The sequence below is a fragment of the Pinus tabuliformis genome, chromosome 7 (genome assembly GCF_031772625.1).
Source record: "Pinus tabuliformis cultivar Carrire ecotype Pingquan chromosome 7, CPIR1, whole genome shotgun sequence".
In the NCBI taxonomy this organism is placed as follows: domain Eukaryota; kingdom Viridiplantae; phylum Streptophyta; class Pinopsida; order Pinales; family Pinaceae; genus Pinus; species Pinus tabuliformis.
In genome coordinates this window covers 1236353456-1236377957 of record NC_142293.1, presented here as the reverse complement: position 1 = coordinate 1236377957, position 24502 = coordinate 1236353456, and positions in this window count along the sequence as shown.

Sequence of the window (24502 nt, the reverse complement as noted above, 5' to 3'; positions counted from 1 at the left end):
AACGCCAAGGCAGAAGTGGCTAGAGTCCAGTTTGAGCTAAACCTGAAGATAACAAAACTGGAGCTCAAGTCGCAGCCTTCAACCCCGCTAGAGGTAAGGGAGCAGTGCAAAGCCGTTGATAAAGATGGAGTCGCGGCAGTGGATGCCGCGGTGGTGGAATGCACTGTGCTATTTTAATAGGCTATGGAGGTAGTCACAACATTGCAGGAGGATACCACCCTGCAGGTATTGAATACAGAATTCTATGAGCTCCAACAACAATATGATGAAGTGAGGATGACGATGTGCATCGTTGCTACAACACAAATCCTTGCCAAGCTATAGGAGGTGAAGCAACTACTTACACAGGTGGAAGCATCGTAGATTAAAGAGGTTGTTCTTAAGGAAAGATTGGGGCCTTGGTTGGATGAGGCCTACATCGTCTCTCCTAATATTCAGGAAAAATTGGTGAACTTGCAGAGTACACAACAGAAAATCAAGCAGGATAGTGCAGGACCAGCCAGAGAGTAGCTAGTGGAACAGATCAAGCAGGCAACCATGCAGAGTGTGACTGAGGTAGAAATTGCACAAGTGGAGCTGGGGTTTCTTCACAGTAAGATCTACATTCTAGTAGAATGACTCAAGGGCAAGTCAAGATCTTTGTGTTGGGGCCCTATTGGGATGGGGTCCCTTCGGTCAATTTTGGGGCAAAAGCCCAAGTTTTGATGTACAAAATGTAAAGTCTTAGAGTGTCTAAGGTAGTAGTAGAAGATGAAGGGGACCCCATCCCAATAGGGCCCCAACACAAAGGCCTAGAGTAGAGTTCGCCGCTGAGTGCGTGGACCCCTACAACTGTGTGCACAGAGGCCTAGAGTAGAGTTTGTCGTTGAGTGCGTGGACCCCTATAGCTGAGTGCGTAGGGAAGTCTTGAGTCCCTAAGCTGTACTGAATATTAATAAAGAAGATTGTTGAAAAAACACCTGTGTTTATCTCTTTACTTATTTTTAATATGAATGTGCTTTATGTTGTGATGGGTTTCTGAAATAATTATGTACTGATGCACAACTTTACATGATTTATATTGTTATATGAACACAATTGATGTTAATTGTTTACACGAAGATTATCTTGTTGTATGTTAAAGTTATTGAACACTTAGGCCGATTTGAGTAATTGCTGGGTTAAGAGTAATCTTTGATGCACATAAGTAACTGATTAGCTTGTCCAAGGTCCACAAAAGATAGTGGTAGACCTTCACAGAGGTATAGAGGCTGATTAAAGGGAGTTCCATCGATAAGCCATAAGGGCTTATCGATCTATGTGAAGGTGGATTTAGGGAATAAAATGACATCACACTGATCTCTGGGTGTGGAAACTTGGTTCCAACATCCCCCCATACTGCTTCAAGTGAGACTTCAGTCTGCGCTCCACGGATTGATGTCAAAAGGGCTAGTAGTGTAGGGATTTGTTTGGCGCAACTAATTCTGAACCTGGGTTAGGACCCATTAAGGCAACACTTGACTCTCTTTCTTGAAGTTACAGGCATAACACTCTCATGTGATGAACATCTATAAGATAATGGAAATTGGGCCATCATACCAGATGGGACTCCTACACCAAATGGTGTGAGGTCTAGTAGGGACTTCATACCAGGGAGATCCCCTTTGTTGGAAGTTCTAGCACCATCAAAAGTATTCAATATGTTTAAATATATACATGATTTTTGTGCATGCAACGAGTGTATATATGTAGATCTAGTTAAATTCAATACATTCTAAGTTAAACTTTATCAGGGTTTTAATTGCTCCTTGATGATGAAATTTGATGAGGTCTGGCTTATTTTTTGTTGTTCATCAATGATGCCTTGATTACAATAGTTGAAATATCAATGTGTTGATGATTGGTTATTGAAGGGTGACTTAGCTTGGTATGACATGACAATATTGACAATGTTGGTTTGATCTGGTTCAACGATTGGCCTGCTCTAGTGACTTAGTTGATTCAGTTCTCAGAGACTCAAATTTTCAGTGTTTTGTGAGTTGATATTTGTATGTAGGTATTATGCATAGGAAGCACACACATACAAAAGTTTTCTTTAGAACAATCAAGTATATATTCTGAAGTTAATTTGATCAGGTTTTGCAATGACTACACATTGTTTCAGTGATGACTGTTTGGTTAATCAATGAATGGTTGATTGATTGATGTGTAACAATGTTATTAGGTAGTGCATTGATTTCATATGGTTGTATTGTTTGAGATTTTGTTCATTGATTGGTTGGCTACAGTATTCAGTATGATCTTGATGTTTTAGTAATTTAGTTTCTCTACAGTGATTTAGTGATTTAGATTTTATGATTCAATATTCTAGTTTTGGCTTATTCTAGTGCGGGTCTAGTTTGAAAATAGATGAAAGCTAGTCTATATGGTTTTTAATGGTTGATTGATAGGTGGATCCACTGTAAAATATTATGAAACATGGTCCACAAGGTGTTGAGGGTTGCAACCTTAAGTGAGGGGTTATAATCTCCCTTCCAGTAGGAGCAGGTAAATGAGATTTAGGGGTTGTAGCTTCCTTCTAGTAGGTGATAGAGATTGAGTAGAGGTCGTAGCCTCTTGTAGATGGGTGCGTACCTGTTGGTAAGAGTTCACACTGGCACAAAATGTAATGAAGTTGTTCTTTATTATAAGAGAATAAGGTAGAGATGACAACAACAATGGCTTTCTCCCACATTGGGTTTCGACCTATAATCTCGGTGTCCTCATATGTTGGTGTGTTTCTTATTTTTTGATGACTGATCTACTCTTTACTGTTCATGTTTTTTGCATAATGAATAACTAAAGAAAAAATCATGCACTGGTTAAGTTAACTCACTAATGGAATTGATGAAAAATTAAGTAGATTGGATATATGCAGTTTTATTTCACTGAAGTCACGTACACATGTAGGTTGCATGAATGATAGTAGCATACAAATTTATAAATGTGAAATTGAAAGTTAAAGTGAATTAAAAATATTGATTCAGCCCCCATCTAAGTATTTTTCCTAACAATTGGTATCATAGCATGCCCCTAAAAAGAAGCTTTATCGCTTAAAGGGAGATCTATCAAAAAGAGCAATCAAGAGGGAGTATCTTCTAACAAGCCACCTTTTTTTAATGGAACCATATTTATGTTTTGTAAAGTCAGAATGAGATCATACTTTCATGCACTAGGAGCTTATGGATGGTTGATTGTTGAAGGTGGATATCAATACCCAACCTCCATTCCCACAGATGATGCAAGAAAGAAACAATATGAGAATAATGCCAACGTTGTAAATGCTATCTTGGGAGGTTTGTTTGAATCTGAGTTTGTGAAATTTATGTAGGGTAGCACTGCGAAGGAAATATGGGATAATCTTTTTCAAATCTATGAAGGTGACTCTAAGGTAAAAAGTGCTAAACTTAAAACATATAGAATTCAATATGAGTCTCGTAGAAGGGATGATGATGAAAACATTGCAAGATTTTTCCTTAAAGTAGACAATATTGTTAACACAATCAAAGGTATTGGTGATGAAATAAAGGATATTACTATTGTTGAAAATATTTTGAGATCACTAACCCCAAATTTCGATTCCAAAGTTTCTTCGATTGAAGAAATGTAGGATTTAAAGAATCTCACCATTGAACAACTCCATGGGATCTTGACAACTTATGAGATGATAAAAGAGGATACATCTGGTGTTAGAGAAGCAACATTCAAATCCACAAACAAAGGAAAAGAAAAGGAAAATCCTAAGGATATATGTTATAATTCAGATAAAGAAGAAGTGAATTTTGTGAAGAAACTCCAAGTAGGAATTGGTAATTTCAAAGGTAAGCTTCCTTTCAATTGTTTTGCTTATGGAAGAGTATGTCACTATGTTGCTAATTTTCCTTATAAAGAAAATCATGGAAAAGGAAATAATGTTTCAAAGAATAATTTCAAAAGAGATTTTACTAGCAAGAAAAGTTTTTATACTCATGAATATAGTGTTTATCCTTCTAATAATAAGGATGATAAACTAGATCAATATTGTCAAATACTTATGGAATTTCAACAACAATGGTAGATGAGTTTGATGATGATGACTTTATGGATGCTATAGAAGAAAATGATAGAATTAGGGTCATAAACAAGAATCAAGAAAATGGAATCAGTATGTATAAATAAAACAACCTAGTTGAAGAAATAACCCAACTAAATATTTATCTAGAAGAGGCTAAATTAGTCGAAGAAGCTTTGAAGAATCAAATCCAAGAAAGAGAAAAGCATTGTGAAAACTTAGAACCTGAAATGGTGGGTCTAAGAAAGGAATTTGAGAAAAGAAAGGCTCTAAATCTTAGATTTACTGAATGACATGAAACTTTAGAAGAAATCATTAAATTTCAACGCTCTCCACTAATCAAGACAGGACTTGGATATAATACAAATGAAAATGGTGAAACATTAGAACTTATGAAATATTTTTAAGCATGTTAGAAAAGCTACGTCAGTGTTGTAAGAGGAAGAAATAATTATAATAGAAGGACTCAACAAAAGAATGAAGGATCAAAATATACTCAGGCAAGGAAAAATTTCCATGAATAAATGGAAATATATTCAAAAAGGTATTATAGTCCCAGGTATTGTTACTTCACTGGTCAATGCTTCACTTGTCACAACTTTGGTCATAAGGTAGTTAATTCTGTTGGATATAAAATGATTATGACTAGAGAAGCAATAAATCAACATAATGTAAACAAGTCAAAGAAGTCATATTATAATGATTTTCCCCTCGTAAAAATGAAGGTGAATGTTCTATTTGCAATAATTTTGGTCATGAAGAAACTGAATACAAAAGCAAGATAAATTCAACTTATCAACATGGGCAAAAGTCATAACCCCCCAAGCTATGGAAAAAGAAAATTACTTCCTCTAAAAATGGGGTTCTAGTTTTGTATGCAGGAGATCAAGAGAATCTATGGTACATTGACAACATTTTTTCAAAGCATATGAAAGACGACAGAGATAATTTTGTCTCTTTTAATAAAATTAAGAAAGAAAAGAATGTGGCTTTTGGTAATAATTCACCTGCTACTATCAAAGGAAAAGGATTTGTGGTATTAAAAGAAAAGGTCAAGGTTGAGAATGTAATATTTTCTATATTCAGGCTTCTGTGATCCATAATGAATTAAGCAAAGTCTTTCGGTAGAAATCACATAAGAGAAATTTTTGGTCGACGCGTTTCGAGCCAACAAGTGTGGTTCATCATCAGGACAAGATGGAGATGCAGACCATGGCAAAGGCCTAAATAGAGAGCAATGTATAGATATAATTTCAAGTAACGACTATATTTGAACAATAATATTTAAATTATGATATCAATTTATTAATATATTAAAAACAAATTATGTTAAGTAACGAATATATTAAACAACTAGTTTTTGAAAAATAATATTTAAATAATGATATTAGTTTACTAATGTATTAAAAATATTAATAGGTAAATTAATATTTTTAATACATTAGTAAACTAATATCATTATTTAAATATTATTTTTCAAAAACTAGCCGTTTAATATAGTCGTTACTTAACAATATTTGTTTTCAATATATTAATAAATTGATATCATAATTTAAATATTATTGTTCAAATATAGTCGTTACTTGAAATTATATCTATACATTGCTCTCTATTTAAGCCTTTGCCATGGTTTGCCTCTTCATCTGGTCTTGATGATGAACCACACTTGTTGGTTCGAAATGTTGTTATAGCACCATTTACCACTCTTGATAGATTTGATGCTCTCGTTATGGCCTAGGGCAACCCTTCCTTTCCAAACTTGATCCAAATTCTAAAAAACAGTGTTTTATTTCCCATACGCTACTTTTCCTCGTGTTAAAATCATGTAGATGCAGGTCAGTATATACCCAAATCACATATATGTATTAAAACACTTAAAAATAATAAATCTCCTTAAATTCAGGCAGAGTTTACAGGTTTTATCTGTTACTCACCTACTACAACCTGTGGCCCAACTGTTTCCCAACTGAAAAAACTAATTTGGAGAAGTATAAATAAACCTCCATGGGGTGGCCTAAAGGATGAGAAGAGATGAGATATTGATATTATAGTTGATTGATCCATGATCAAGTCTAAAGAAATCCATGTGGCTCCTACACTCCCCAAGCTTTAGGAAACTCTTGTTTCCTCTTTTGAGATATCCTTCATCCCTCTTATGATATCCGTGTGTATATTTATGGAGAAAGATTGTTGAGGCCGAGACAGGACAAATCTGGATGACGGTTCCACCTGGAGCTGGAGGAAGACTCAGCTTGTAGTTTTCCACCTTCTATTTAGCTTACATCAATAAAGAAATGTTGTTACGTTCCTGATATTTATCATGTTTATGCATTGATCCATGTTGTGATTTGTTTATAAATATTATATTAATGCGTAATTATTCATTTTCTTATATGATCTAACATATATATCATGGACATGATTTCCATTACTGCTGTTGTATATGATTTTCTTGGATAGTTTACAGGTTTCAAAGCTATAATAAGAAGTAGAGGATTTGAACCCTGTGGGATCTACCCAAACGTAGGACCTCCAAGTAAGGAAACTTCTTCTTGGTTCAGTATTTAAAGCATTTAAATTGTTTGTTTTCACATTCCTTGCTGTTGTATGCCTTCGCTCTATTGGGATTTTCAGCCCAAGGCCCTAGGGTGTTCTCACCTGCAACAAAATTGGCGACTCCACTAGGGAAAACATTCTTGTTTTTCCTAGTTTGGGTTGCTTGTTCTTGATTACAGTTTTTTTCTTGATTGCTTGTTTTTTAACAATGTCTTTGACTTATTAGCTTCCCAAGCATCAAGTCTGATCTTCTAGATCATGCCTTGATTTGTTGTTTTTCTTGAATAAGTCTTTTATACACATTTTTCTTGGAGTACAATCACATATACACGCTAGTTTCCTCAAGAAAACTTGTGTATACGCGAGTTTCCTATGTTTGAAATGCGTGTGCATGCCTCTGTGTCTTTACATAGTCGTGTATACATAATTTTGGATTGTTTTTTCAAAATATTTTTCTTAGTTAGGTTTGTTGCCTCGTGACTTTTGCTATTTTCTGGTCATCAACTGTTTGTAGAACTTAGTTCTCTTGCAAGTTTTTGATTTCGAATCTCCTTCTTAGTGAAAAGCCTAGTTGGCCTAGGATTGCTTTTTGAGTAGGGTTTTGTTTTGGGTCTTGGGTTCAAGGCTTCTGTCTGAAGTTCTTGGATGTTCTAGTTTTCCAGAACAAGAAATTGGTTTTGATTTCGTTTATAACCCAGATTTCAAATTGCTTTGCTTGGCTTTCCCTTTTGGTTGACCTTGTGGTTTTTCATGCCTTTTTGAGTGTCTCTTTGGCAATCTTGAGAGTTTTATTTTTGAAATTATGTCAATTTGCTAAAGTCTTTTGCTACAGTTCAGGTCAGTTTGTACAAGTTTGAAGTCCTTCTTGTTTCAAGTTTCATTTATTAATGAGCTTTATAGCTTTCTAAGTTTAAGGACTCTTTGTGCTTGTTTCTTGATCTTTGAAATTTAGTAATCTTTTTGTGACCTCGAAAATTTCTTTAGTTTCTTTAAAAGAAAATGACAAAAACATAGCTTTTTCCTTTGTTTTTCTTTCCAAGCTTTTGGTTTTTTGGTTTCATTTGTTTTGAGCAATTGTGATTTTTTTCAATTTGTTTTGCTTGGTTTAGAGGGAAACTTGTTTTTCAATTTGTGCCCTCTTCATTATCAAGTTGGCTTATTGATTTTATAAAGAAGCACATTTGCTTTTAGTATGAGTATTCATATGATCTTGTATTGTCATTTTCATTAGTTTAGTTTGCATCATAAGAATTCTTAGTCCGTTTAGATTTTGAGTGTGTGTGGGGTGTTTAAGAAAAGAAAAAAAGAGAATATTTTTCTTATATAAGTTTTTCGTATAACCAAGTAGAAATCCCTCTTCATCGAAAGAAAATAACTGCATGCATATAGTTGAGTTTCTATTGGTTTCTTTTGCAACGAAAACATCATCAATTTCACTCTAGTTATACCCTTGACTTAAAGAAAAGTCCTCTAAAATCAAGCATTTTAATAAAAAGAACTAGAAATTTTTAATTTGTCCTTAACAAACACGAACAAGTTTAAGTTCTTTAGGGCCTTGGAATAGGTGAGTGGAGAGTTAACTCTCCAAGGCCTCTCAAATTAGCAAACACAGAAGTCGAATAACGAGCAAAATCCAGTGTCGTTAGAAAGACCAGGAAAGCTCCATGACTGGGAGTTAAGCACGAGGGATAGTGAAGATAAGAAAGAGAGATACCCCCTCTCCTACTTGTTGGATCCTGCCTCACTACAGTTCCACCTAGATTTTGATACAAACTGGTACCCATAGTTGCCTTTCCTTGGGATCATATAGGTGGCTGCAGAGGGGAATCCCATGGAACCTGAGGTAGATGTTGCATCACATTCATCATTACTTCTAGAGGGTACCCTTGTGAAGCTCGGGTGCTTGCACCAGAAAACATTATTGTCTGGAGGTCAACATAACTATTTTTGTTACCTTCGCTAGTAGGCCTGGGCCGTCATTACCCCAGACTATTTTTGGAAGGTCCTTTTTTTTCATTTTCTTGTATTTTGGTGTCCGGTCCTCATCACCCAAAGTGGGAATACTTGGAAGTAGCTTGATTGACTGTATCTTTAGGGATTTTATAGAGAGTGTTATTTTCTCCTAGTTGGCCTAGCTTTACAAATTTTTTGAGCCTTTAATTAGATTTCTTAAAAATAATTAAAAGTGGCCAATCAACCAGCTCGTCGGTCTAGGAGGCTTCGTGGGATTCCACCTACGAGTGCTGAGCCTTCTCCTTGAAGGCATAGGAGAAATTCTGCCAGTGATTTTAAATTAGTGGCAAAAGACAGATCGGAGATTGATCCTTCGGTTGGAGTAATTAATTCACAAGATAGACCTAGTACAAGTAGAAAGTTGGAGAGGAACACTCCATTTCTTTCGAGATTCCTCTTCCAGTTAGAAGACGTTATTGAGGTTGAAGAGCTTCCTAAGTCCCTTTTGACTCCTAATTCTCCTCTTCCTCCCGATCACTTGGATGTTTTATTATACATCAGGACTTCGACCAACAGGCCTTTGAGCCCAAGTTTATTTCAATCATTTCCTTTGATGAACATTGTTGGGAGAATGGCTTCTACCATGCGTGCTACTAGTATGAAAAATCCTGTATCCGTACAAGGAGGAGGAACGAATTCTATACCTTCTGTTACTCCTAGCACTGCTATATTTGGCTCTACCTCCATTCCATCTTTGAGTGGGGGCACCTAAGATTTTGCCTCTAGCATTGGATTTTTCCCTTTTGGAATGCCGACCAGTGCAATTCCTTTGGTTCCGTTAACTATTCGGTCAGCTGCCTCCACGCCTATGAATTCCATGGAAAGTGGGTTAGATTCTTTCTAGGTTTTCCCTTTCAGGAGTGGTCATATACCACATTCCAACCCATATTTACAATCAGTACCATTTTCCTCTACAGGTCAAAATTATAATCCTTTTCAAGGTTGGACAAACCCTGCGGTTAGTGGGATTGGAGCTGGGAATCAATCCTATTTTGGCCAACAAGGGAATATGTCTTATTATTTTGTCAGTTCATTCCATAACTTTTCTCCCTATGCTCATGCATGGAACCCTTACCAAGGGCTCTCTGCTCCTTTTAACACCTCTCTAGGGGGCAGTTTCATCGGATACATAAACTTTTCAGCAGGAGTTTGTCAAACTATGGATTTTTCTAGATGATAAGGAGCTCCTTATAGTTCAGGTGGGTCTACGAATTACTTTAGGCAACCTAGTGCCTTAAAAAATCCAGGGTATTATTTTTAGAACGTTGGGAATTCTGCCCATACCAGGTGGAATCCTCAGGGTCCTCCACTGTTGGGTCGTTAATATACCATTATTATTGTCACTTTTGAATGCTTATTCCACCCATTTCTACCATTCTTCATCACGTCATTTATCATAATTTATCATATAATTCTATTTTGCAATGATTTATGCTCTTATGTAAAAATATTATTTATTCTCCTTTATTTCTAATAAATTGATGATTATGCATGATTTTATCAATGAAAGTTTAATAAATTGGTTATAACATTATTCACCATTTTTAGCCTCCAAGATAATTTCCAGATTGAAGATTTAATCATTAAAAATGCCAACTCAGAAATGCGCTGGAATAAGAAGTGACAGTTTTGCGGTTGCGATTCTGAGCAAATGAAGATGAATATGGAAAATCTAGAACATGGTTTTTGTCTAAAACGGACCAAATTAACTTAAGAAGAGAACGGTTTGCCCAAATTCAGCTTGTATTGAGAGAAACACATGGTTCTTTGAGCATGATTTTCTTAGATTCGTTGTGTGGCCGTTTTCCAAATCTCAGCTGCAAAGCCAAATTCGCTTTGCTCTTGTTGAAAGATGGATGGAAATATATATTCTTGTTGATCAATTGGTTGGAAACAATCTAATTTTGTAATAGAGATCATGTTGTACTTAATCTTTATTGTAACTTCTCTCTGATCTCTCTCTATTTCAATGAAAACAGAGATCAGAGATGGAGATGATTTGGGATGGAAAAATGAAGGAGAATTGAGGATTCAGAATTAGAGATTCAAGAATGATGATGGGATATGATAGAATAGGAGGAAAAGGAGATTGTTTCATTGCCATCGTAATTCTCAAAGCTTTAGCTGTTGTAATAATTTCACAGTTTGATGATGAATAAATAAAAGGGTTGTTGTTCACTCTTCTCATATGAAGTAGCCCAGCAGCATCCGCTGGCGGCTAAGGGCCCAGCCACTGGTGGATTATGTTGCTGCTGTGTATTATATCTTTCCAATTTTCGTCGTGTGATGGTTTGATTTAATTCTTATTTCTTTGAATCATATTGCCTTACAGTTTCATGTTTTTGCAGCGAGCTGTTATAATATTTTATGAAATTGTTTTATTGCACAAGCTAAGATTGAATCGCGTGGCTGTTTTTTTCCATCATGACAGAGGTTATCATCCTTCTCAATGTATATTGTTATGCTGTTCATTTCAAATGTAAAGCTTCGTTGTTCATTCCAGACCTTGATATTCATTATAGACTGTTGGTTATTCGATTCCTTTAATTACAGTTTGCTGTCCATTTACTTTGTTCATTTTTGTTGATTAATTGCAATGTTTGCTTTTAAAGAGTTTTCCTAATTTACTTTCAATGGCAGCTTTAGTTAGATTTCTATTTCCTTTTAATTGCTTTAAAGTAGGACTATCAACTGTAGAGAACATTGGTTATTGCTTCCTCATTCCCAGATTGATTGTCTTGTTCTAGTTTGATTTCAATTGCATCAATCTCTAGAGGAATGAGTTATTGCTACTGTATCCTCAATTGATGTTTGCTGAGTGAATAGTTGGATTTCAGAGCATTTGACTTTATGTTATTGTTAGATTTCTTTTTCAAGCATTCATTTACTTTTGGATTTTGAGCACTATACTGCAAAACATTACTCTTGAGTAAATAGCCGCCTCAGACTGAGTACACTCTTGAAATAAAAAGTCGTCCCTGGGTTGATAATTAATGTGAAGGTAATTAGGAGTTAAAAAGACACCTTTTTATCACTCGACATTTTGGCACCGTTGCCGGGGAGAGTGTAGCCATTTTTAAAGAGTAGTGTGCATCTGATGAGTACCTGTTAGGAGAGAATTGGGTATTAAAAATGGAAGGTAAGAACCTGCGTACGGAGCATGTAAAAGCCATGCTCCCCCGCCCGCTTTCTAGCAGGACTATTAAAGAACCTAGGGTAGAAATAGATGTTTGAATTTTTGTGTGAATGACTTAAAAGAAAAAAAAATAGAAATTTTGAAAAACAAATCTCATGATTTCTCTCAAGTGGTGACGTAAGCACCACCCGTTTCACTAACCGATTGACATGAACATTTGAAGAAGGAGCCTCTAAGAAACACATGAAGAACATCTTCTATTATGGTAAGAAATGGATCACATTTTTACTTTTGAATTTCCTATCAAAGATCTAGGAGGAGTGACACAAATGCACATAATTCCCCCATTGTCTCTACCAAATTTTCATGGTTTGACAAATGAAGATCCAGATACATTCTTATTTGAGTTCGAAATACTTTGTAGAGGATATGATTATTAGAATAACGATCAAAGATTGAAAGTGTTTCCTCTTACTCTAAAAGGAGCAGCTCTCCGATGGTTCATGAGCCTAGGTGGGAATTGCATCCAAGCATGGGAGGACATGAAGAACATATTCTTGAAAAAGTACCAAGACTATTGCAAATGCAATGAAGATATTTTCGGTATGATACAAAGGGAAGATGAAAGCTTGGAGGACTATGTAGATCAATTTCAATACAACCTTCAAAAATCAAAATATAAGCATTTGGAAAAAGATATCTTAAAAACACTCATTCTTAAAGGAATCAAAGATAAATTTTTAGAGCTCTTAAATCTGATAGGAAAAGGTGATGTTTTTCACTTGTCATATGATGATGTTTGTGAATTGTGCATAAGGTATTCAAGAGGAATCTCCAAGGCTGGTAAGAATTCTAGAGATGTTTGTTCTTTCTTTTCCAAATCTGCTACAAGAATAGGAGGCATAAGAGCTGAAATCAATGATTTACTTGAACATTTTAAAGTTGATTTTATTACCTTTCTAAGTTCAAAATTGGATGCTTTGCAGGTTCATAAAAATCAAGAATTTGATGAAGTGTTTTTCACTCATGACCAAAAGGAGCATACCATAGATGGTTACTCTTCCTTATCTAGGATGGAAGTATCATATCAAAGAGGTGAGGAAGCCGTAACAAGGTCAAAACCATGGAAATCATGGCCTACAAGTATGGTTCGAAACACTTCTTCTCCATTCTCTTACTTGCATAATCCATTATGGAATACTCATGTTCTAGGGCAACCATGTCAATTTCAATATAACGACCAATCTTATCTACAAGTTTGGCATGGTTCACCTTATGATTGCATGACTACTCTCCCTCATCTTGTAGCACAAGCACATTCTCCATATACTCCACCAGCTCTTCCACAACATACTGCTTGCATATCAAATTTATCCACTCAACCCAACCAACCACATCATCACAATGCTCCATTCCTTACACATTTTCCTGCTCAACTAATTCCACACCTTCACCACAATAAACCAGTACAACATGCTTACAATGTTGAACTGCCAAATTTACCCACTCTTCCCACCCATTCTATCTCACATGCACCATTAGAGAAAACTTACAATGAGATTCAGAATGTTTTAAATTCAAAAATTGTAGAAGCTATGGAAGAAAATGAGGTTTCTTATAGTATGTATCAACAAGCTATTTTAAAAGCTCAAGAACTTCATGATTTGATGGATATGAGAAATCAAGAAAGTAACGGATACATTGAAGATTCATTTCACTCCATCATTTGTTTGCAACATCACTCTATGCTTCAACAATTTTTTATACCATTTTTTAAAGGGAAGTTGGCTTCTCATACCCTAATTTTCATTAATATGCATTTTTCAAATTTGGGTATGTGTATACGTGAAGCCTTATTTCGAAAATGGCTCCACTGGAAGTACTCATATATGTATTCATATTCATTTTTCAAATCAAAATAGGTTAGTGTAGAAAATAAAATAAATAAGGGAATAAATAAATGCATTTTGTTGTTTTATGTAAAATTAGTTGTTTTTTGTTGCAATATGTTATGCAAATCAACATTGGTGATAATTTTTTAATTCATTTGTGTATGTAGATGAATTATAATGGAAATAATAGTTCTACAAATAGTCATATTCACTTTTATCACGAATTTGAAAAAATGCTTCAATATCATATTTTTTTGGCTTGTGGGCTTGATGGAATTTTTGCAAAAACAGTCGGGACAGTCATGTTTTGAGAGACCAAAAGGAAATATTTTTAAAACTTGTTTCTATATTAAGTAGCCTTTGATGTCTACTTTCCAACCCAGTTTGAATCACTCAATTTGGATTTGAAATGAAAAAGTTAGAACCAAAACATTGACAGGGTGTCTAGCGGGCAGCTCAGGAACAGAGTTGGGATAGTCAGTTTTTGGAGGCCTAAATGAATGAATTTTTAAAACCTGTTTCTATGGTAGATTCCCCTATGAATCTAGTTTCCAATTCAATTGGAATCACTTATTTTCAATATCGTATGGGAAATTTATGATCAAAATACTGACTGTCTATCGTAAATCAGCACTCTTAAAACTCTGCCTTTCCGGCTGTTCTTTATAGTATTTGATCTATCAATTCTTCTTGTATTCAAAACCTGTTTCTATTGGAGATAAATAAATGAATCTATTTTAATTTCCAATTTGAATCATTCGAATCCGACATCAAATGAAAAATTTATGCTTGAAGTATCAACTGTTGGTCTAAGCTGGGTAATTGAAAATGACTCTGTTATGCAGGTTGTTCTAACTAAAATTGAAATATCATATCATTGAATTTTTAAAACCTGTTGCTACTGGAGATAAACCTTTGAATTAGCTCTCATTTGTCTTTGGAATCACTCAATTTGGACGAAAACACTGCAGGTTAGCATGATTGGCCACTGTTCTCCCGCAGGTAACAAATAAATTTTACTTTGTTATTTTCTCCGTGGATTTGTTCTACATAGTAACTACTTGTTAGTTTTTTGCATAATTCTTGGATTAGGGGAGCTCGCGCACCTCTCTTTCTCCATGATTTAACGTTTTATTGCAGGTAGATACTCATTTTTTGCAGGGCTTGGGAAAATAAAGAAGGTCAAATTATGGATGAGTGATTTTTGAAAGAAATTTTAAATGAAACAAAGGAATTTCATCTAACTCATTACGCAACGGATTCATAATAGAAGAAATGAAGAATTGATTTCCATTTCAAGATTCATGTCTTATTATTGCTGCCAAAACATTTTTCAAAGAGATCATTTTTTTTACATAATATCATAGCTGTTGTAACTTAATTTACTTATTTACATACTGTTTTTTTTAAATAAAATGTTGTTTCCTTTCTGATTTCTCTTATATTTTGTGTTTCAGGTGTTGCTTCATTCAAATTGTAACATATCTTCAGCATCAATGCCGTGAACAACTAATTTGTTTTTTTGCATGTTTTCATTTTATGATTGTCCATTTTGCTGTTCCTTTTTCACGTTTTGCTGTTCATTTTCGAAATAGAGCAGCACGTTTTGTTGTTCCTTTTCAAAATGGAACAACACTTCTACACTTTTCATTTTTGCTGTTCCTTTTTCAAAGGAACGACACTTTTCGTTTTTGCTATTCCTTTTCCAAAGGAACAACACTTTTCATTTTTTCTGTTCCTTTTCCAAAGGAACGACACTTGCGTTTTTTCTGTTCCTTTTCCAAAAGAACGACACTTTTCATTTTTGTTGTTCCTTTTCCAAAGGAACGACACTTGAATTTTTGCTGTTCCTTTTCCAAACGAACGACACTTTTCATTTTTGATGTTCCTTTTCCAAAGGAATGACACTTGCGTTTTTTGCTATTCCTTTTCCAAAGGAACGACACTTTTGATTTTCGCTGTTCCTTTTCCAAAGGAACGACACTTGTGTTTTTGCTGTTCCTTTTCAAAGGAACGATTCCAAAAGAACGACACTTGCGTTTTTGATGTTCCTTTTTTAAAGGAACGCCACTTTTAGTTTTTGTTGTTCCTTTTTCCAAAGGAATGACATTTGCATTTTCACACTTTTTTATGTGTATTTTTGCTTTTTGGTGTGCATTTCCTTTGCTGTTCCATACACGGAACACCACTTTTGAGTGTTTTTGCTGTTCCTTCAAAAGAGCACCCCTTTGGGAGTATTTTTGAGAGCAACCTTTTCTTCCTCTTGTGGGATTATTCCTAGTTTATCTCAACCACATTTTACTGATTCCCCTTCATGGCATGAACTACACTATTTTTATGAGGACAAGAAATATGGATTCTATTGAAGTGAGTTAATATCATTCACGTTATGATCCTTAACAGGACAACTCTTTGATGATAGATTATTTTCAAAAGGGACACAATTATTTATATACTACTTTACTGCATTGTCTTCTGTTGAACATGATATTGATTGATCATCTTAATACCATGCTGGTTCCACCCTTCCTGGTTATAATCTTCTCTATCTGTAATAAATGAGATTATGGGTATATTCTTTTCTATTGACATGTTCAACTTCTTCCACCATCCCTACTCTTAAGGAGTACTGAGCCTCCCCCTTTTTATCATAAAAATGTGTAATAACAATAAAATTTTGTTCACAGATGGAGGATAGGGGGTCTCATTAAGAACCAGCCTACCATGTTCATAAGGCTGTAACAAAGTGACATTTCCATTATGGCCACCACACCAGGGTTATGATCCATTGGATAGCCAAATTATCCATGGAACAGGAGGTCTCATCACGAGCCGGCCTGATCACTTTTGCTACATCCTAGTGAATGGTAGTGTGGTTATCTAGTTACCATGCCAGCACATTGATTTCTTCTATAGAACAACACTGAAACTCTCTAGTTATAAATTGAGGATTCTGGCTCATATGGGTTAAAAAGCAACCCTACCGAGGCTATAAATGCCTGCTGGTAGCAGAGGCTATACTTATGGTATTGAAGTTATATCTTATCGTCAATTATTACTATAATACCCTTTTTATTATTCTTCCTTTTTATCAGAGAAGTTATTTCCTTCATTTTCCCTATTTTGAACCTTTACGCATGAGAAATTGTTTTATGATCAATCACATCATCTTCAGCTAGAATACCATCAGTAAAGCATCTTTTTTGGCATATTGCTGTCCTTTTTCTCTTTTTCATAACTTATCATCAATCCAAAGCGTCCTATCTCTTATTCATAACTATCTTTACACACTCTACTCTCATTATAACCATAACTCTCGCTGTCCTATCATTGATATGTGTACTCTGCTTCATTTACTGCTATATTGTTCATTCTCTTGCCTTGCCATCAGCACAACACCTTTCATATGCTTTATGGTCATGGAATCCCTTTTCCAATTGAAGGAGGGAATGTATGCATCATGAGATAACATGCACTCTGCCATAACTTGTTGATTTCACAAAATATTAGTATTGCATGTATACATAAGTTTTTCTGATTGAAATTTTGCATGCATCTTAATCTGTTATTATTCAAAACTAACATTATGGATTCAAGAACATTTTATGCAACATAGTGTTTTGTTTGCAGGAGAGCAACAAGTATGGGCAGAATTCTATTCACAGCATGACCACTACTATTGCAACTAACAGAAGAGGCTCGAGCAACTCGCGAACGTGAACAATGCTTCAGACATGATGTGCTTACCTAGATTCCACCTTTTGCATCACTTTCAGCACCAACTCTGCCTACATCAGCTTCAACAACTTCCAGTCCATATATGTCATTCCACATTTTTCTTTTTGGAGGTAAAACTTGAGGTAAAATAGCATAATTTTCTGATTTATTACGAATTTAGGAGAATTTAATGAAATCCATTTTGAGCATTATTTATCATCCTTCATTTCACATCTTTACCACTTTCCATTTTTCAGTGGCATATCATCTTTCAGTTTGGGGGAGCGTTGCTTTCATTCATTTCTTTCTTATAACCATGTTATTCATATTCTTTATCATCCATTCTATTCTTATTCATTCTCAACACCTCTCTTATTCCATGTTGTTTTAAACCAAGCCTCGAATTTAACAGCTGGTAGCAACCACCTCTATTTGTCTTCTAGCATTGCATGAGGACATGCTAATTCTTCAGAGAGGGGGAGGAATTGCTACGCATGATGGATGTTTTCTACTTTATTCCTCTTTTAAAGCATACAATTTCTTTTTTACACAGTGCAGAAATTGATTTCCATAATATTTTTAAAACTATGAACTCAATTCTTGTGATTTCTGGATAATACAGATGTATCATTAAAATACACATACCCAGATAGTTTCAAGATAAATTGGTTCATTCGAAAATCATGCACTCTCACCTACAGCCATTTTGTTTATATCTCATGATCCGTGCATCAAAATGATCTAATTTTTGGATCATAGAGGCATTCATATATTATAAATCTACTTGCACATTTCAACAAAAGCTGGTTTGTAGTTTTTGAGAAAATAGTTAATGAAGGTTGTTGTCACTTATATCATATTTTGCTGCAACTTCATATGTACATAACTTGAACGTCAATGAAAAAATTATTATGCCTTCATCAAGAGTGCTAAAAGTGAATATTCATTAATTACGGAAGAATTCATTTGTTCTATCCATTTCATGAGCTGGGATGAACAAATTTTTTTATTGCTTGGTTAACACATGGGTTTTGTCTTTGGGTTGCATGAGGACATGCAACATATTGAGTGTGGGGGTATGTTGGGTCGTTAATATACCATTATTATTGTCACTTTTGAATTCTTATTCCACCCATTTCTACCATTCTTTATCACGTCATTTATCATAATTTATCATATAATTCTACTTTGCAATGATTTATGCTCTTATGTAAAAATATTATTTATTCTCCTTTATTTCTAATAAATTGATGATTATGCATGATTTTATCAATGAAAGTTTAATAAATTGGCTATAACATTATTCACCATTTTTAGCCTCCAAGATAATTTCTAGATTGAAGATTTAATCATTAAAAATGCCAACTCAGAAATGCGTTGGAATAAGAAGTGATAGTTTTGCGGTTGTGATTATGAGAAAATGAAGATGAATATGGAAAATCTAGAACATGGGTTTTGTCCAGAACGGACCAAATTAACTTTAATATAGAATGGTTTGCCCAAATTCAGCTTGTATTGAGAGAAACACATGGTTCTTTGAGCATGATTTTCTCAGATTCGCTGTGTGGCCGTTTTCCAAATCCCAGCTGTAAAGCCAAATTTGCCTTGCTATTGTTGAAAGATGGATGGAAATATATCTTCTTGTTGATCAATTGGTTGGAAACAATCTAATTTTGTAGTAGAGATCATGTTGTACTTATCTTTATTATAACTTCTCTCTGATCTCTCTCTATTTAAATGAAAACAGAGATCAGAGATGGGGATGATTTTGGATGGAAAAATGATGGAGAATTGAGGATTCAGAATTAGAGATTCAAGAATGATGATGGGATAGGATAGAATAGGAGGAAAAGGAGATTGTTTCATTGCCATTGTAATTCTCAAAGCTTTAGTTGTTGTAATAATTTCACAGTTTGATGATGAATAAATAAAAGGGTTGTTGTTCACTCTTCTCATCTGAAGTAGCCCAGCAGCATCCGTTGGCGGCTAAGGGCCCAGCCACTGGTGGATTATGCTGCTACTATGTATTATATCTTTCCAATTTCCGGCATGTGATGGTTTGATTTAATTCTTATTTCTTTGAATCGTATTGCCTTACAGTTTCATGTTTTTGTAGTGAGCTGTTATAATATTTTATGAAATTGTTTTATTGCACAAGCTGAGATTGAATCGCGTGGCTGTTCTTTTCCATCATGACAGAGGTTATCATCCTTCTCAATGTATATTGTTATGCTGTTCATTTCAAATGTAAAACTTCGTTGTTCATTCCAGACATTGATATTCATTATAGGCTGTTGGTTATTCGATTCCTTTAATTATAGTTTGTTGTCCATTTACTTTGTTGTTCATTTCTGTTGATTAATTGCAATAGTTTGCTTTTAAAGAGTTTTCCTAGTTTACTTTCAATGGCAGCTTTAGTTCAATTTATATTTCCTTTTAATTTCTTTAAAGTAGGACTGTCAACTATAGAGAACATTGGTTATTGCTTCCTTGTTCCCAGATTGATTGTCTTGTTCTAGTTTGATTTCAATTGCATCAATCTCTAGAGGAATGAGTTATTGCTACTGTATCCTCAATTGATGTTTGCTGAGTGAATAGTTGGATTTCTGAGCATTTGAGTTTATGTGATTGTTAAATTTCTTTTTCAAGCATTCATTTACTTTTTGATATTAAGCACTATACTGCAAAACATTACTCTTGAGTAAATAGCCGCCTCAGACTGAGTACACTCTTGAAATAAAAAGTTGTCCCTGGGTTGATAATTAATGTGAAGGTAATTAGGAGTTAAAAAGACACCCTTTTATCGCTCGACATTCATTCCATAAATTTTCTCCCTATGCTCATGCATGGAACCCTTACCAAGGGCTCTCTGCTCCTTTTAACACCTCTCTAGGGGGCAGTTTCATTGGATACAAAAATTGTTCAGCAGGAGTTTGTCAAACTATGGTTTTTTCTAGATGACAAGGAGCTCCTTATAGTTCACGTGGGTCTACGAATTACTTTAGGCAACCTAGTGCCTTCAAAAATCTAGGGTATTATTTTTAGAATGTTGGGAATTCTGCCCATACCGGGTGGAATCCTCAGGGTCCTCCACGACTACCCTTTTTGGCATTGTTAAACTTGCTAGATATTTCTAAATTGACTAATGATCTGATTAGATATAACCCGACCTAGCCTCCGTGTTACACAACATTTTTTCACTGTCCCTGTACTCCCCATTTCTTGATCTTGGAGGACCTCTATAGTGAACCTCGCATGCTTTGCCTTTATGAAGAAACTCCCATTGTGTCCCTCTTCATGAGCAGATAAATTCCCTTTTGCACCATTTCCCCTGAAACTTTTGTTTTGCCCAGTTTACAAGACTGGCGCTAATGGCCTTTGTTTCCCCCACACCGATGTATAGAGATTAGCACTACTCCTCGCGCCGACTGGAGTGACTGGGAGCTGTGTTTTAGTCACTACGGTCCTGTTACGGAAAGTTTTTTAAATTAGAGCTAAAGCTTCTAGCTCTAGAAGCTTTGTAATGAAATTCTGGTAAATGGTTTGGCCCGATGGGGTTGAGGATGAAAGTTTGGGCTCCTTTCCCCTATAATGATTGAACTACCTCAAGGGATAAGTCCTTCCCCCATGAGAAGAGGATCCATATCCCATCCATATGTCCTATATAAACCTCCCTTCTTCCCAAGCACAAACTAGTCCTAGTCATAGTTTTTGGTTGAGTGTTGATGCTATTTTGGTTTGGAGTAGACAGGCAAGCTATTACTAGTGGTAGCTATCTAGTTGTGTGAGGGAGAAGTGTGATTTGGTTTGGAGTGAAGCCTAAAGGGAAGAGATTTGAAACAATTGTTGTTTTAAGCCATCGTGGAATGTTAGCAGAGGTGTGTGGGAACCAGGTCTTATCAGAAGAATGTTGCAACGTCAAGACGAATAGTTGTAATCTCCCTTTGATATTAATATATGCAACTATCGATTTATTTCCTACATGTTTTGTAATATTACATATTCATGGCTTAATATTTCTTGACTTGTTAAGTAGGTTGAATTGCAATTTGTCTATTATTATGTTTGTGGTCTGTTGTCATTTACTTGTTTTAGGAGCTTGAAGAAGGAAGCGAGAGATTGTTGGAGCGAGCAAGCAAAGACATCATCAAGCAGGATAAGCGGACCAAGAGGTAGGCCCTCTTGATTGATTCTAACCTAAGGAAATCTTCCATAGAATGTATCTGTTGTGGCTAAACCCATTATCGGGTTAGATGAATTCGTTCGTGTCTGCACTTATAATTTTACTTCACCACAAATTGGCGACTCCACCGGGGATCCCAATCCTTTTGTTTGTCTTGGATTTCATGATTTCGTGAGAACTTTTCTAGTTTCACATTTTCCCTTTGGTTCTATTTCTTTCCTCTTGCTTAGTGGCCTAAGTCTAAATTTCATAGTAGCATATCTGGTCCCTATTTTGAATTTTTTTATTTTTCCTTAGTTATCTCGTCCAGCATTATTAATTCACTAATAGTCATGTTGACCAGCCTCTGGTGCTTTTTGTCAGTTAGGTAGTCACGTCGATGCTTGTAAGTGAAGATTAGGGCCTGACTCGAATCTTGGCCAGTGTGTTCTGCTCTTGTGGTTTTGACCCTTTAAGCCTTTTAGACCGTTTTCTCCTTGACTAGAAAGCTTCATTTAGCTTGCTTTGTGTGCTTGCTTGGTTTAACCCACCCTCTGATGTGTTAACTCTGGCCCTTTGTGAAGTTCTTTTTTATTTTTTCTTTGAATCCCTCGATCGGCGCTTTTTTAGGCCAAAAAGTCACGCCGATCAGCCATCAGCGCTAGTTGTAGTACTGGTCAGTCGTGCCAATCGGTGCTACTTTTGGCCCAAAAGTCGCTCAGGCCTTAGAGGTAAGTAAAAATCAGAATTTCTCCCATTCTAGTGCCAGTGTGTCTTGACCCTCAGATTCTCTTTGTCCTCCCAGAAGTGACTAGTATGATTTGTTTTCAATTGAATGAGTGAAAGAGTCTCATTTGTTCTCTTATTTCGAGTGTCTCTTTTCTCTTTCCAAGCATAGATTACATTGCTTGGTTTGTCGATTGAAGAATTTATGTGTCTGGTTTGTTTGATTGGGGGAAGAAGTTGCTTTTAGTTTCATTTATAATGCTTTGGATTTGATTGATGCTTGCTTGTTCAGAATTGTGAAAATTTTCATTAAAGTGCTTTATGTGAAAGATTAATTTTGCATTTTATAAAAAGGAGAACATCATTCTAGTTTACTTAAGTGAAACTATTGCAATAATAACATTATTGAGAAGCTAGAATTGCATCATCATAAGAATCGAAAATGAAATGAAATTTCTTATGTTGTTATATGAAGATTAAGTTCATTTAGGAGATTTAATAGTGAAAGATTTCATTCTTCGATTGTTGCATTAATTTTGTGTTCTCTATCTCTCAATTAGTGAGAAATTTCATCGAAGACAAAGATCTCTTTTCTAATATAGCTGCATGTAGGATTTTTTCCAGATGACAGCGGCAAGGCCTTTTAATTGAAACCTAATTCAAGATCAACTGTTAAAATTTATTGAATTAACCTAAGGAAGCATCGAAACTTAACGCTCATATTTAAAGGTCTAGGCTAGAGACGTGTTCCGACGTCTTAAAACCTAGCAGCTGTCATTTGCTTTGGCACTAGACAATGCTAGTAAATATTTTTGCTCCCCGTACCATCAAGTATATAACGGGAGACCCCACTAGTCTACAATCCTTTATCCATAGGAAGCTGAGTCTGCCGCTTTGTAAACGTGATAAACTGAACACAAAATTCAGAGAGATTGCCTGCCCGTACTTCTCGATTCGCTGGGAGGTATTCTGCAATTGACAGTTACCTGGTAATCCTTTTGCCTAGAATACCTTGAGTAGTCATTTTTGATCTTTCCTAACTCTTTAAATTTGAAAATATCATTGAGCACTTGTCCTTTCGAGCTCGTTGATTCCGAAAGTGACTAGAGTCACCTTTCATCCTTTTCTTGACTCTTAAAATATGGAAAGGCAAAGTTTTGTTTTAGTGTCTTAAAATTAACTGCCCATGAAATATTCCTAGTTCAACGTATCTTCCTTAGTGTTTCTTTAGGGTCATTTCCAATGGAAACATTTCCAGAGTCTACCAGTCAAGGGTTCCCCTCGGATGGGAATCCTGGTCCTTTTCCTTCTTTTGGAAATGTTGGTGCTCCTTATATGGCAACGTTGTCCCTCGCTAGGTTAACCATTGGTTACCTGTCTGGTTATTTTCAACCTTAGTCGTCCTGAGTGTCCCAACTCCTGCCCCGCCGTCTCCTTCATTCGAATCATGTCATGATGATTCTAAGGTTGACCACTCACCTTCTTCCCCCATTTCTTCACCCTCTTCTTCTACTTCGCTTTGTGAAAGTTTGAAATCCAGTAACCAGGAGGCTAAGAAGAAGAAGTCAAATAAGTGAGAGGCCAATCGAGCAGCTATTACTCCAAATGTACCCCCTGTCGAAAATTTTTTTGATCCTTTGCGGAAGGTAAAATTCCCTTGCAAGATGTGTAAGGGTGACCATCTCCTTCGAGACTGTCCTAGCATTCCCAGAGCCTTAGAGGTATGGTCTCAAAACCTAAAATGACCATCTTCGTCGACCTTTAGAGATCATGTCAATGTTACTAGTGATGGTAAGAAGAAGGGAAAGATTAGATTCCCCTGTAGGTTATGTGAATGAGAGCATCTTTTTTAGCTTTGTCCTCTTATGGATAAATCTTCCAAAGTTTTGGAAAACCTTACAGCTCCTCAACCCCAACTTCCCATTGGTTATTGGAGGATTTCTTTTGACCCTCTCCCGATTGGTAAAGAGATTGACTTGGATTCATCTCTTGCCCATCCTAATCTTCATGAGTGAGACTCTCTTGTGTCTATCCCTAACCAACCATTGGTCGAAAAGAGTGTCGACTTGGTTCCGCCTTCAGTTGTCCACTCTGCTTTGGGAGAGAGTGGTGATCATATTGATCATGTTCTTCTTGTCTCCTTAGATTCTCATGAATCGAAGAGTGACCCACCCATCCCAGTTGTTCATTAGAGTCCTTATACTATTCTTGTACAACATGGGGGAAATCAT